General features: G+C 44.1%; 1 protein-coding gene and 1 long non-coding RNA gene across 10 annotated transcripts in view; both read left to right on the top strand.

Moving 5' to 3' along the window:
• The window catches only part of LOC129866629 (membrane-associated guanylate kinase, WW and PDZ domain-containing protein 2-like), a 274,270-nt gene that overhangs the window by 123,193 nt on the left and 136,008 nt on the right, over nucleotides 1–15,069 (top strand). The window lies entirely within an intron of this gene.
• The window catches only part of LOC129866630 (uncharacterized), a 31,934-nt gene that overhangs the window by 6,534 nt on the left and 10,331 nt on the right, over nucleotides 1–15,069 (top strand). Inside the window, exons 2-3 of one of the 3 annotated variants that reach the window (XR_008761503.1) lie at nucleotides 3,235–3,300; nucleotides 3,581–3,728. This is a non-coding gene — a long non-coding RNA (uncharacterized LOC129866630). Of the gene's footprint in view, nucleotides 1–1,423; nucleotides 3,729–15,069 lie in introns of those variants that run through there. The other 2 variants (XR_008761502.1, XR_008761501.1) reach the window with 2 other exon arrangements.

Raw genomic sequence — 15,069 nt, 5'->3', positions numbered from 1 at the left:
GTATATGCTAGTTCTGGTTGCCCCAATTAAGTGATTGTGTTTGTTAAGGTCTCTGATACGGCTCGTTGGTAGATTGGCATTTTAGAATGATGGAATACCATCATGACTGACTGGTTTTCCTAAATATTTACATATGTTGGCATTACCACAGGGTCAACTAGTATTTCAATCTCTCTCTCTTTGTCTGTTTTATTAATATCTCTCTTTTTATACCCCTGTCCCTTCTCTCTTTCTGCACCCTCATCTCATTCATGTTTTTCACATGAGTGAGAACAGAGTAAATCCTTTGATATGATAACATAAGGTCTCTGATGTGGTGTCACGATCGTCGTATTGTGGAAGAGAGGAGGACCAAGGCGCAGCGTGATAACAATACATCTTCTCTTTATTTGAAGACAGAGACGAAACGAAACGACACTGACAAACTAAACAAAACAACAAACCGACGAACGTGAAGCTATATAGACAATAAGTGCAGACACAGGCAACTTAGACATAGACAATCACCCACAACCTACCTAATGACTATGGCTGCCTAAATATGGCTCCCAATCAGAGACAACGATAGACAGCTGTCTCTAACTGAGAACCAATCTAGGCAACCATAGACTTACATAAACACCTACAATGAACACAACCCCATGAACTCTACAAACACCCCCTAGACAATACAAACACCCTAGATGAGACAAAAACACACAAACATCCCCCATGTCACACCCTGACCTAACTAAAATAATAAAGAAAACAAAGATAACTAAGGCCAGGGCATGACAGTATTCCCCCCCCCCCCCCCCCCCCCCCAAAGGTGCGGACTCCGGCCGCAAAACCTGACACAGAAGGGGAGGGTCCGGGTGGGCCTTCCTACGGCGGCGGCTCGGGTGCGGGACCTGGACCCCACTCCACCATAGTCAATACCCGCTTAGGTGGCCTCCCAGGAACCAGGACCCTTGCAGCGAGTCCCGGACTGAAGACCATCGTAGAGGGCGCCACTGGACGGAGGGGCAGCTCCGGACTGAGTGGCAGCTCCGGACTGAGGGGCAGCTCCGGACTGAGGGGCAGCTCCGGACTGAGGGGCAGCTCCGGACTGAGGGGCAGCTCCGGACTGAGGGGCAGCTCCGGACTGAAGGGCGGCTCTGGCAGCTCCTGACTGGCGGGCGGCTCTGGCAGCTCCTGACTGGCGGGCGGCTCTGGCGGCTCCTGACTGGCGGGCGGCTCTGGCGGCTCCTGACTGGCGGGCGGCTCTGGCGGCTCCTGACTGGCGGGCGGCTCTGGCGGCTCCTGTCTGGCGGACGGCTCTGGCGGCTCCTGACTGACGGACGGCTCTAGCGGCTCCTGACTGACGGACGGCTTTGACGGCTCGGGACAGACGGGCGGCTCTGACGGCTCGGGACAGACGGACGGCTCAGATGGCGCTGGGCAGGCAGGCAGCTCAGACGGCGCTGGGCAGACGGGCAGCTCAGATGACGCTGGGTAGGCGGGCAGCTCAAACGGCGCTGGGCAGACGGACAGCGCAGGCGGCGCTGGGCAGACGGCAGACTCTGGCCGGCTGAGGCGCACAGTAGGCCTGGTACGTGGTGCCGGAACTGGTGGTACCGGGCTAAGGACACCCACCTCAATGCTAGTGCGGGGAGCAGCAACAGGGTGCACAGGGCTCTGGAGATGCACAGGAGGCTTGGTGCGTGGTGCCGGAACTGGTGGTACCGGGCTGGAGACACGCACCACAGGGCGAGTGCGTGGAGGAGGAACAGGGCTCTGGAGACGCACTGGAAGCCTGTTGCGTGGTGTAGGCACTGGTGGTACTGGGCTGGGGCGAGGAGGTGGCGCCGGATATACCGGACCGTGAAGGCGTACAGGAGCTCTTAAGCACCGAGCCTGCCCAACCTTACCTGGTTTAATGCTCCCCGTAGCCAGGCCAATGCGGCGAGGTGGAATAGCCCGCACTGGGCTGGCGAACCGGGGACACCAAGCGTAAGGCTAGTGCCATGTACACCGGCCCGAGGAGACGTACTGGAGGCCAGATACGTTGAGCCGGCTTCATGGCACCTGGCTCGATGCCCACTCTAGCCCGGCCGACACGTGGAGCTGGAATGTACCGCACCGGGCTAAGCACACGTACAGGGGACACCGTGCGCTCTTCGCATAACACTGTGTCTGCCCGTACTCTTGCTCTCCACGGTAATCACGGGGAGTTGGCGCAGGTCTCCTACCTGACTTCGCCACACTCCCTTTTAGCCACCCCCCCCCAAGAAATTTTTGGGGCTGGCTCTCAGGCTTCCAGCCTCGCTTCCGTGCCTCCTCATACCACCGCCTCTCGGATTTAGCAGCCTCCAGCTCTTCACGAGGGGGGCGATATTCACCCGGTTGTGCCCAGGGTCCTCCGCTGTCCAGAATTTCCTCCCAATTCCATAAGTCCTGCGATCGCTGCTCCTGCTGCTGCTGCCGCTTACCACGCTGCATGGTCCGAGTGTGGTGCGTGATTCTGTCACGATCGTCGTATTGTGGAAGAGAGGAGGACCAAGGCGCAGCGTGATAACAATACATCTTCTCTTTATTTGAAGACGAAAACGAAACGAAACGACACTGACAAACTAAACAAAACAACAAACCGACGAACGTGAAGCTATATAAACAATAAGTGCAGACACAGGCAACTTAGACATAGACAATCACCCACAACCTACCTAATGACTATGGCTGCCTAAATATGGCTCCCAATCAGAGACAACGATAGACAGCTGTCTCTAATTGAGAACCAATCTAGGCAACCATAGACTTACATAAACACCTACAATGAACACAACCCCATGAACTCTACAAACACCCCCTAGACAATACAAACACCCTAGACGAGACAAAAACACACAAACATCCCCCATGTCACACCCTGACCTAACTAAAATAATAAAGAAAACATAGATAACTAAGGCCAGGGCGTGACATGTGGCCCATTGGTAGATTGGCATTATACATCATTGTATGTTATCCAAAATAGTAAAATATGTTGGTATTACCACAGGGTCAACTAGTATTTATTTCTCTCTCTCTTGCCCTCTCCCCCTCGTTCTCTCTCCCCCTCTCTCACACTCCTTTAGAGGAAAGACACTTCTTTATTTCTCTCACACTCTCTCTCTCTCGTGTTTTTCAAATCGCGAGAGCACCCAACAGAGTAAAGCCTTCATATATTAACATTATTGGAATGCTTTTTATGAGTTTTTTTTCTTTCTTACCAAGGATATTGATGAGATTGTCAGCAAACCAAACACCGATAAAATAGCAACACGGTTCACATGGGCCCAGGTGAGTGATAGACAGTAGAGAAAGCTAAATAAATAAAGTTGTATGACATGAAATAATCAAAGTTAACTGACTTATTTAACTTAAAGACAGACAAACAAATTAATGACAAAATGCACACTACTGAAAACACTCTTACCCTCCCTCTCTCTCTCTATCATTCTCATTTCATGTTTCCGTCATGTGTGTTGTGGCTTTCTTATAGGTTATATTGTAGTATTAGAAAACTAAAATCAAACTCAACGTACATAAAGCGTATAATATTGTTTCCTGTCATTTGTAGGACAGTGTCCCTCAAGAAACAGAGGACGTGTGGAGTCACGTCTCGATTCTCTCCTTTGCTTTGAGACGAGACACTACTGGTGTGTTGGTGGAAGACTTCCTGACACTTCTACGGTTACATTCTGCAGGGACAAGTGCAGTTCCAGCAAGTAAGTATGTTTTTTAGAGAAGCCACTAGCTGGTTTTGTAGATCATCTTGAATGTAATCATCACTGCAGAGTATGTACAAAGTACCTTGGCAATTCACAAACTGAAGAAGAAGCACTCACGTGTGTCCTCGTCCGTAACAGTGAAAAACTTTTTAGAGGAAGGACATTTTTTGGTCAATGTCCAATTGAATGATCAACTGAAATATATTCTTGAAAATCAGGGTATGCATGAGCTATGTTTTCGTTCTGTTGACAATAATAGACATGTAATGCATGTTACACAACGGGTGGGTCTAATCCTGAATGCTGATTGGTTAAAACCGCATTCCAGCCGGTGTCTATTCCACAAGTTACCAATAGCTAAATCTATGAAGTTAAAATGCCTATTTACTCTGTTCCATCTGACTGCGCGATCCACTGTTTCTTCAGCCCAGCCAGGCACTTTATAAACTTTATCTCCACTATAAAAATCATCTAGACATTATCGCACTTTTCTTTTAGACTAACATTTCGTTTTCAACAGCAGAGATTTGTATAAACCTTGCTGTCTGCCTCTCCGACATTTGCAACAATGTTTCAATATTCAAGTTCGATCTCCAGCTGTCCCATAGTAATGAATGTGTAGGGAGTCGGGAAGAAAGACAGGGAGGCAGCGTTTCCCAGTTAGTCGAAATCATGAATAAGCTACACTCATTCAGCATCGCACACACCTTCTTAAGCTTTAACCCCACCCAGCTCTTTAAGGATTCACATTTAAGGATTCACACAATTTCACAGGTCAAATTTCAAGACTAAACGCTGGTTTATGCTACGGGTGTGTTTGTAAATTAAATTTGGAGTGCCAGAGTGTGCTCAGAGTGTGTAAACTCAGAGCGTTGTCAGATGGTCCTTTCATAAATTCAGAATCTTTCGCTCTCAGCGCGTTCAGAGTGCACACTGGACACTCTGGCCGAGGAGTAAGGCAAGCACTCAAGCTAACTGGCTAACGTTGGCTAGCTTGCTAGCTACTCCCAGACACAAATGAGGGAACAGCTCACTCTGGCCATTTTACTTGCCTTAGCAGAGCTGGGTAGAATGTTTTTATGTTATCCAGAGCGTTGGTGACTGCAACTGTGCTGCTGGCAACAATTTCATTAGGCATTTTTTGCCAACGTTTACTGACACCGGCCATATTCAATGAGTGTTGAGCGTTCGTAAATTCGTCAGTTATTCTGCACACTGGAGTAGATAGCGAGAGCGAATTTACCTGCTACGTCTATTGACAGTTGTCGCAGTGACATCATAAACATTGTTTAGACATCTAGCTAGCAGGCTAAACAACTAAACATAATCCCAACTCATGACATTACTAACCTGCATGAATCTACAGGTAGTTAACCAACCAGGTTCAATGTTAGCTAGCGGGCTAACATTAGGTTATAACTAGCAATGCAAATAGCTCTGAGATACAAATAACTTTGCTACAGAGATCATACATGAAACGTCAGCTAGCGAGCCAGCCAGCTAACGTTAGCAAGCGAGCTAACATTACGCTTTAACTTGAAATGAAAACTACTTTCAGACAAAATTAGAAACGTGTAATATCTGAAAATGTAGCTGGCTAGACACTTCTCCCTCTCAGTCATGGATGACCATGGTTGCCTTAGTTTGAAGATGTAATCTGGCTACAGTTGTTTTATACAACTGTGTGTTCTCTTTTCAACTCAATCTGCATATTTGCAATCAAACGCTAGCATTTACTCCCTTTCCTTAGCTATCATACTCTAATTCCACTGATTTCAAAACTCGGTAATCCAGAAAGTGGAGAGCAACACTTACGCAGTTCTACTACGTGAAATCTTTCAAAAAAGCTGCGTTAGAAAGGATCACCAACACATACTGACCAGCTCATGTTATAGACAGAAGCGAGCTACATGGCAGACCAATCAAACTCATCTCTCGGCACCCATTATCTCAGCCAATCACTGCTAGTGGGAATTTTCCCCGACTTTTTCTGTAGCTAAACCAACTAGGCTCGTAATGTAACCATTTTATTCGTATTTACAGATGGCATACACTTTGTTATTAAAGCACATGAAAGATCACATGTTCCAGAAGACATAAAAAGTTTACATTCAAATGGCTCTCCTGTGAAGAAGTGTTCCAGAGGGAAAAATAATAATTTAATTGTCACATGCGCCAAAATACAATGGGTGTAGACCTTACCTTGAAATGCTTACTTACAAGCCCTTAACCAACAATGCAGTTCAAGAAATAGAGTAAAAATAAACTAAAGTAAAAAAAAATATATATATATATACAGGGGTTACCGGTACCGAGTCAATGTGTAGGGATACAGGTTAGTCAAGGTAATTTGTAAAGTGACTATGCATAGATAATAAACAGCGAGTAGCAACGGTGTAAATACAAAGGGACAATGTAAATAGTCTGGTGGCCATTTGATTAATTGTGCAGCAGTCTTATGGTTTGGGGGTAGAAGCTGTTAATGAGCCTTTTTGTCCTAGACCGCTTGCCGCTCCGGTACCGCTTGCCATGCGGTAGCAGAGAAACCAGTCCATGATTTGGGTGACTGGAGTCCTTGACAATTTTTTGGGCCTTCCTCTGACCCCGCCTGGTATAGAGGTCCTGGATGGCAGAAAGCTTGGCCCAAGTGATGTACTGGGCCGTATGCACTACCCTCTGTTGTGCCTTACAGTCAGATGCCGAGCAGTTACCATACCAGGCGGTGATGCTATTGATGGTGCAGGACCTGGGGACCCATGCGCTTGAGGATCTGGGGACCCATGCCAAATCTTTTCAGTCTCCTGAAGGGGAAAAGGTATTGTTGTGCCCTCTTCACAACTGTCATGGTGTGTTTGGTGATGTGGACAGCAAGGAACTTGAAACTCTCTACCTGCTCCACTTCAGCCCCGTATATGTTAATGGGGGCCTCCTTTTCCTATAGTCCACAGACAGCTCCTTTGTCTTGCTCACATTGAGGGAGAGGTTGTTGTCCTGGCACCACACTGCCAGGTCTCTGACCTCCTCCCTGTAGGCTCCCTCATCGTTGTCGGTGATCAGGGCTACCACTGTCATCAGCAAACTTAATGATGGTGTTGGAGTCGTGCTTGTCCACACAGTCGTGGGTGAACAGGGAGTACAGGAGGGGACTAAGCACGCACCCTTGAGGGGACCCAGTGTTTAGGATCAGCGTGGCAGATGTGTTGTTTCCCACTCTTACCACCTGGGGGTGGCCCATCAGGAAGTCCGGGATCCAGTTGCAGCGGGAGGTGTTTAGTCCCAGGGTCCTTAGCTTAGTGATGAGCTTTGTCGGTACTATGGTGAAGACACTTGCTAGTTGGTCCACATATGCTTTGACTACATGTCCTGGTAACCCATCTGGCCCCACGGCTTTGTGAATGTTGACCTGTTTAAAGGTCTTGCTCACATCGGCTATGGAGAGCATGATCACACATGCCGTCTGGAACAGCTGATGCTCTCATGCATGCTTCAGTGTTGCTTGCTTCGAAGTGAGCATGAAAGGTAGGCTCATGTCACTGGGCAGTTCGCGGCTGGGTTCCCTTTGTAGTACATAATTGTTTTCAAGCCCTGCCACATCCGACAAGTATCAGAGCCGGTGTAGTAGGATTCAATCTTAGTCCTGTATTGAGTCATTGCATGTTTGATGGTTCATCTGAGGGCATAGCGGGGTTTCTTATAAGCGTCCGGATTAGTGTCCCGCTCCTTGAAAGTGGCAGCTCTGCTCTTTAGCTTGGTGCGGATGTTGCCTGTAATCCATTGCATCTGGCTGGGATATGTACGTACGGTCACTGTGGGAACGTCGTCGTCAATGCACTTATTGATGAAGCCGGTGACTGAGGTGGCATACTCCTCAATGCAATTGGATGAATCTCGTAACATATTCCACTGGTAGCAAAACAGTCCAGTATTGTAACATTTGCGTCATCTGACCACTTCCGTATTGAGCGAGTCACTGATACTTCCTGCTTTGGTTTTTGCTTGTAAGCAGGAATCAGGATGATAGTATTATGATCAGATTTGTCAAATGAAGAGAGAGGGAGAGGTTTGTATGCGTCTTTGTGTGTGGAGTAAAGGTGGTCTCTACTTTTTTCCCCTCTGGTTTCACATGTGACATGCTGGTAGAAATTAGGTAAATTAGATTTAAGTTTGCCTGCATTAAAGTCCCAGGCCACTAGGAGCACCACCTGGATGATAATTTTCTTGTTTGCTTATGGCCTTATACAGGTCTTAGTGCCAGCATCGGTTTGTGGTTGTAAATAGATGGCTACAAATAATATAGATGAGAAATCTCTTGGTAGATATTGTGGTCTACAGCTTATCAAGAGGTATTCTACCTCAGGCGAGCAATACCTCAGGACTTCTTTAATATTAGACCACCAGGAGTTATTGACAAATAGACACACACCTCCATTCCTCGTCTTACCAGACGTCCCTTCTCTGTCCTGCCGATGCACTGAGAAGCCAGCCAGCTCTATATTATTTGTGTCGTTGTTCAGCCACGTCTCGGTGAAACATAAGATATTACAGTTTTTAATGTCCCGTTGGTAAGATAGTCTTAATCGTAGATCGTCTAGTTTTTTCCCCTATGATTGCACGTTGGCCAATAATGCAGAGGATCGTGGTGGTTTACCTACTCGTCGGCAAATTCTTACAAGGCACCCCGCCCTCCTCCCCCTTTTTGTACGTCTTTTCTTCACACGGATGACTAGGATTTGGTTTTGTCTCGACACAGCAGTATATCCTTTGCGCAAGACTCATTTAATAATTTTTTTGGTCTTGTTCGAGGTGAGTAAATGCTCTTTTCGGTCATTAGAGATGGTAGCAGCAACATTATGTACAAAATGAGTTACAAACAATGTGAAAAACTAAGAAAAATAGCAGTTGGTTAGAAGCCCGTAAAATGGCAGCCATCTCTCCGGCGCCATTATCGACATACACCTAGTTTCCTGAAATTAGTCACATATATCTTCCAAACACTGGTTTCTCTGACATTATCACTTAAATATAGGTGATGGCACTTTTATATCAGACCTTGAAGACATATAGTGATGATGATTCCTTGTCCCTTACATTTAATTGTGATGGTACATGAGTCTTTCAGCCCTCCAAATTCAGTATTTGGCCAATACTGTGTTGTGTCAATGAAATACCCCCAGAGAGTAGAGCTCTTAGTGCCGGCAGGTAGCCTTATGGGGCGGCAGGTAGCCTAGTGTTTAGAGCGTTGGACTAGTAACTGAAAGGTTGCAAGATCAAATCCCCAAGCTGACAAGGTCAAAATCTGTCGTTCTGACCCTGAACAAGGCAGTTAACCCACTGTTCCTAGGCCGTCATTGAAAATAATTTGTTCTTAACTAGTTACTAGTCAAAAATTTTAAAAAGAGATCAGCATGTGCTTTTGTGTGGTTTGCATCCAAATAGCTATAGGACCTGCTACTCCACTTTTGTGGAGGAATGTGCAACTCTCATTATGTTATGTTTGTGATGCGGTAGCAAAAGTCCTACGTTTGATTTGATCAATGGAATGGTCCCTAACTGCATGCACTGTGTGTTACTTGGAGTGTGCAGACAGATGGCCACTTTATGGATTGATTCCAAAAGTTATGCACACTATGGTACATTAAACCCAGATAATTGACATACACCTTCTGTCTATAAAACCTCCAGATAGTATTGCTTGAGTTCCAAGATCAGTAACTGAAAGCAAAATTCCAGAAAGCTCACAAGTGGCAACGCTGGTTTCTCTACTATAGCTTGCCAGTCCTGAAAGCCATACCCCCACAGATGTATCACTCTCATTGGGCTTTGCTGATAGAAGGAGTAAGCACTCTGTTGGGGTTTGAAATAATTGTAGGGCAGATCGATTACACCCACAAGGCATTAGTGTACTTTGTTGGAGGTGTAGGGTCACTGTATGGAGAAGTGCACATTACATTCAATGTTCATTCACTTCTGCCTCTAAGCCAAAGTGTAGTACACTGGGGTCCTTCGTGGGCCCTATCAGCCTTTATGTTTGAGGATTTCAATGAATACCTCATAACACAAGTGAAGAGTAGTAAATGCTTTACACAACAAATATGCAAATACAAATACAATTAATCATGAAATTAGCCTCTGTTATTACTGTGATCCAAGTGCTTTGAAATGTGTATGTTCCATGTATGTAAGACCTTTACATGTCTCTCAAAAGGCTTTTATACAGCATATGCCACATTTCTGTTTGGCTAAAGCTTGCCCATCCATATAAGTCAGACATTACAAGAATCCATTACAGATCTTGTATGTGTATTTGATGCCAATGTATTACTTACAAGTTTCAGCTAGATCATATAACAATTTGTCCATATGGGTATATTGACACCTTGCACTTTCCTTAACTAATTCCCTATTTCTTATGAAATAAGATGAAATTGAAAAAACCGTTTGGTCTCCACACTTTGTTATTGGATTGGTATGGACAAACTTATTTGCACCCAGGAGCTAATACTTAGTTAAACAGCCTTTGGCTAAGATAACTGCAAAAAAATGCTTATTGCAGCCATCAATGAGCTTGCTGGATCTTTTCTACTGGCAATTTGGCCCACTGTTCAGCTGCAAACTGCACCAATTCTTCAAAGTTTGAGTGGTGCCTTCCACCAGCTGCTTTTGTCAGATCTCGCCATGAGGGTTTTTGATGGAATTCGGATCTGGACTCATCTCTGGGCACTCCAGAACAGTCCAGTGTTTATTACTGAACCAATCCTGGGTGCCTTTTGATGTGTGTTTAAGTGGTTGTCCTGCTGGAAGACCCACAACCTTCAACAGAGAACCAGTTTTTGGACACTAGGTTGAACTTTGCACTCCAAAATACCTTGATAATCTGCTGATTGAAGACATACTATGATGTCTTGCAGACCTTCAAGGCCCCCAGTACCAGAGGCATTAAAGCAACCTTACAGTATGGGTGTTCCTTTCTTTGAATGCTTAATTTAGTCATATTTGTATTTATTTGACTTATTTTAGAATACATTATTTAATTGCAAGGGTGCCAATATATTTACATATGCACACACTCTTTTACACACAAACACACACACACAAACACACACACCACTCATATGTACACAAACGTGCGCAAACACACACATGCGTTCATACACACAGGCATGAACATATGTGACTCACCACCTGGATTCTGTCTTATGAAGCGAAATGGTGTTTTTTTACATTATATAAAAGTAGAGACTCAGAGCTACAAAATGGCATATCATACATTGCATTTGAGGAACAATGGGAAAGTAGTTCTGCTTTGAAAGTTGATAAACATCGTTCACACCCTCACCCTAAACTTTAGCCCCACCCATCTCGTTTCGCTCTCGAAGTGCACACTTGACGCTCTGGCCGATGATTTGTTTACCTCTGGATAACATGAAAACAGCCTAACCAGCTCTGCTGGCAACAATTTCATTACGCTTTTTTGCCGATGTTAACTGACAAGGGCCAAATTCAACGGGTGTTGTACACAGATCACGTAATGTTAACTAACGAGCCAGCCAGCCAACGTTAGCTAGTTAAACAATTAACAGTGCCAATAATGCCACAGTGCTGGGAGCTAACCAACCATGTTCAATGTTAACTAGCTAACATTAGGCTTTAACTAGAACAGCACACGGCTCTGAGAAATGAATAATAACGTCAGCTAGGGAGCCAGCCAGCTAACATTTGCTAGCTAGCTAACAGTACACTTTAGCTTGAAATGAAATCACTTTCTGTCAAAATTAGAAAACGTGTAATGTCTGAAAATGTAACGTTAGCTAGCTAACGCTAGACTATCTTACCTGTATACATCATTGTGTATGGACGCATCTCACTGTCAGGAATGCCCTTAGTTTGAAGATGTAATCCAGAGACAGGTGTTTCCTCCATCTCTTTAGCTATCAAACTCTAATTCCACTGATTTCAAAACTTGATCCTCCAGAAAGTGGAGAGCCACACTTACGCAGCTCCACTACACAATTTTTTTTTTTTTAAGTATCTCAGCCAATCATGGCCAGCGAGAAGGTTGCTCACTTTTTCTGTGGCTTAACCAACAAGGCTCGTAATTTAACAATTTTATTTGTATTTACAGATGGCAAACAAGTGTGTTATTAAGGCACATGAAAGTTCACATGTTGTGCCTCCCACTCCTCTTTCTATTCTGGTTAGAGCCACTTTGTGCTGTTCTGTGATTGGAGTAGTACACAGCGTTGTACGAGATCTTCAGTTTCTTGGCAATTTCTCGCATGGATTAGCCTTCCTTTCTCAGAACAAGAATAGACTGAGGAGTTTCAGAAGAAAGGTCTTTGTTTTTGGCCGTTTTGATCCTATAATCGAACCCGCAAATGCTGATGCTCCAGATAGTCACCTAGCCTAAAGAATGCCAGTTTTATTGCTTCTTTAATCAGAACAACAGTTTTCAGCTGTGCTAATATAATTACACAGCTAATGATCAATTAGCCTTTTAAAATGATAAACTTGAATTAACTAACACAGCATGCCATTGGAACACAGGTGTGATGGTTACTGATAATGGGCCTCTGTTGATATTCCCTTCAAAATCTGCCGTTTCCAGCTACAATAGTCATTTACAACATTAACAATGTCTACACTGTATTTCTGATCAATTTTATGTTATTTTAATGGACAGAAAATGTGCTTTTCTTTCAAAAGCGAGTACATTTCTAAGTGACCCCAAACTTTTGAATGGTAGTGTATATCAACGGGCTCCCGAGTGGCTCAGCAGTCTAAGGCACTGTATCTCGGTGCTAGAGGCATCACCACAGACCCTGGTTCGATTCCAGGCTGTATCACAACCAGCTGTGATTGGGAGTCCCATAGAGCGGCGCACAATTGACACAGCGTCATCCAGGTTAGGGTTTAGGCGGGGTAGGCAGTCGTTGTAAATAAGAATTGACTTGCCTAGTTAAATAAAAGGTCAAATATTATTGATCATTTTTTTCAATCAAGATTACGAACAGATTCCCAAATGGCAGATTTCATGTGTGTCTTAAATGAAAAAAATGCATTTACATTACCAAAAACATTAATATGGTAAACCTACTCTGAGAGTATGTATTAGGCTGTTTGAGAGAAGGTTTGAGTCCTAATCAACCCATCCAATGTTAGTACATCTGTTGTTGAAGTACAGTAGATCGATACAGCTGCAGTACTCTAGCAGTAGTCAAGCTGTTTATCCTGAAAAGCCTTGTTAGTGCATAGGTCAAATTAGCTTTTGAATTTCCTGTCTTTTTCAGCTTCAGACAAACATCGTTTTTTGTATTCATTTCCTTTTGGGGGGGTGGGGGCAGTCTAATAGCACATATCCTGCACCAACCATTAATACTGTGCACTATAACTATTTGAAATGACATAAAACAACATGACTGTCATGGCAGCCTGAAGTGGTTGTTTTTCAAAATGGTACAGCTCCTTATCAGGTCTAACAATTACATAACTCGTTTATGAACTAAATAATTATTTAAATGTGCAGACATTTGGGGAACCCTGATACACAGTCAAGTTAGTTCAGACAGTATGACCGGGAAAGATAGATTTGTGGCAGAAGAGGTGGGACAGCGAGCCCAAGGGACGGCATTTATCCTCACTAGGGTAGGGGGCACTATTTTCACTTCCGGATGAAAAGCGTGCCCAAAGTAAACTGCCTGTTTCTCTGGCTCAGAAGCTAGGATATGCATATAATTGGTAGATTTGGATAGAAAACACTCTAATGTTTCCAAAACTGTTAAAATAATGTCGATGAGTATAACAGAACTGAGGCAGGCAAAAACTTGAGAAAAGTCCATCCAGGAAGTGGGATTTGTTTATGTTTGTAGTTTTATATAGAATGCCTATACAGTATCCCATGATTTACGACTCAAATTGTACTTCCTATGGCTTCCACTAGATGTCAACAGTCTAGAAATTGTTTCAGGCCTGTATTCTGAAAAATGAGTAAGACCACTCTGAGTGAGTGGACCCTAGGAAGTCGCCAGACCTGTTTCCTGCGCGCGACTGAGAGTGTGCCTTTCTTGTTTTTCTTATATATTGAAGACGCTATTGTCCGGTTGAAATATTATCGATTATTTAGGCTAAAAACAACCTGAGGATTGATTATAAACATTGTTTGACATGTTTCTACAAACTTTATGGACATTATTTGGATTTTTTGTCTGCCTGTTTTGACTGCCTTTGAGACATAGGATTACTGAACAAAACGCCGCCAACAAAACTTAGGTTTTTGGATATAAAGAGGGACTTTATCGTACAAAACAAACATTTATTGTGTAACAGGGAATCTTGTGAGTGCAACCATACGAAGATCATCAAAGGTAAGGGATTAATTTTATTGCTATTTCTGACTTTTGTGACTAATCTACTTGGCTGGTAACTGTATGTAATGTTTTGTGTGCTGGGCGCTGTCCTCAGATAATCACATTGTATGCATTGAAAGCTGACACAGCGGCTGGATTAACAAGAAGTGAAGCTTTATTTTGATGTATAACACATATATTTTCAAGAATGTAAAATATTTGAATTTAGTATTTTTGAATTTCGCGCTCTGCAATTTCACTGGATGTTGGCCATGTGGGACGCTACCATCCCAGGTACCCATAAGAAGTTATATGCCCTCCAAATAAAGGTCAGTGGACAAAGATTCGAAGGTCAGATTAAAGGAAGAGGTGGTGTTTGCTCGGTTGCACCTAGGAGATTGTATATTGAACTCATCATTACATCTGGTTGGAAAACTTGTCAACGGTGCGTGTACGCCTGGAGTGTATGGATCATGAAACAGTGTAGCATGCGTTGATGTATTGTTGTAAGTACCGGTATGTAGAAGAGAGGGAAAGATTGATGTGTGCAGTGGTTCGTCCTTTAAAAGTTGCAGCGTACTGCAGCACAGCTTGAGTGGTGCAGCAGAATTCTATGGCACAATATTTAAGTGCCAACCACTGGTACCATTAATGCTCGTTAGTGCTAGTTTGACCACCAAAGGGCATCTTTGAGAATCATTTGATAACCTTTAATAGTGGCTGTATGAGAGAATTTAAAAACTTTTTGTACAAACATAGTATATGGGACTGATTTTCAGAAATGTTGCTTAATTAATTTGATTAATATTATGGTGTTTCTACTCCAAGAAAAATAAGTTGGGTTTCCGTTAGGATGGAATGGAAAATATGGTGCTGTACAACGTGACGGTCGGGAGTGGGCTACAGTGCTGGGCTATTTAGCTAAATAATCCCCATGTCATGTGGGAGACCGGGGTTCAATTCCTCGACGGGGAGGAAGGAGTTGGCTGTCCTTG

The sequence above is a fragment of the Salvelinus fontinalis genome, chromosome 12, assembly GCF_029448725.1.
Source record: "Salvelinus fontinalis isolate EN_2023a chromosome 12, ASM2944872v1, whole genome shotgun sequence".
Classification (NCBI taxonomy): Eukaryota; Metazoa; Chordata; class Actinopteri; order Salmoniformes; family Salmonidae; genus Salvelinus; species Salvelinus fontinalis.
This window is presented reverse-complemented; position numbering and strand designations above follow the sequence as displayed.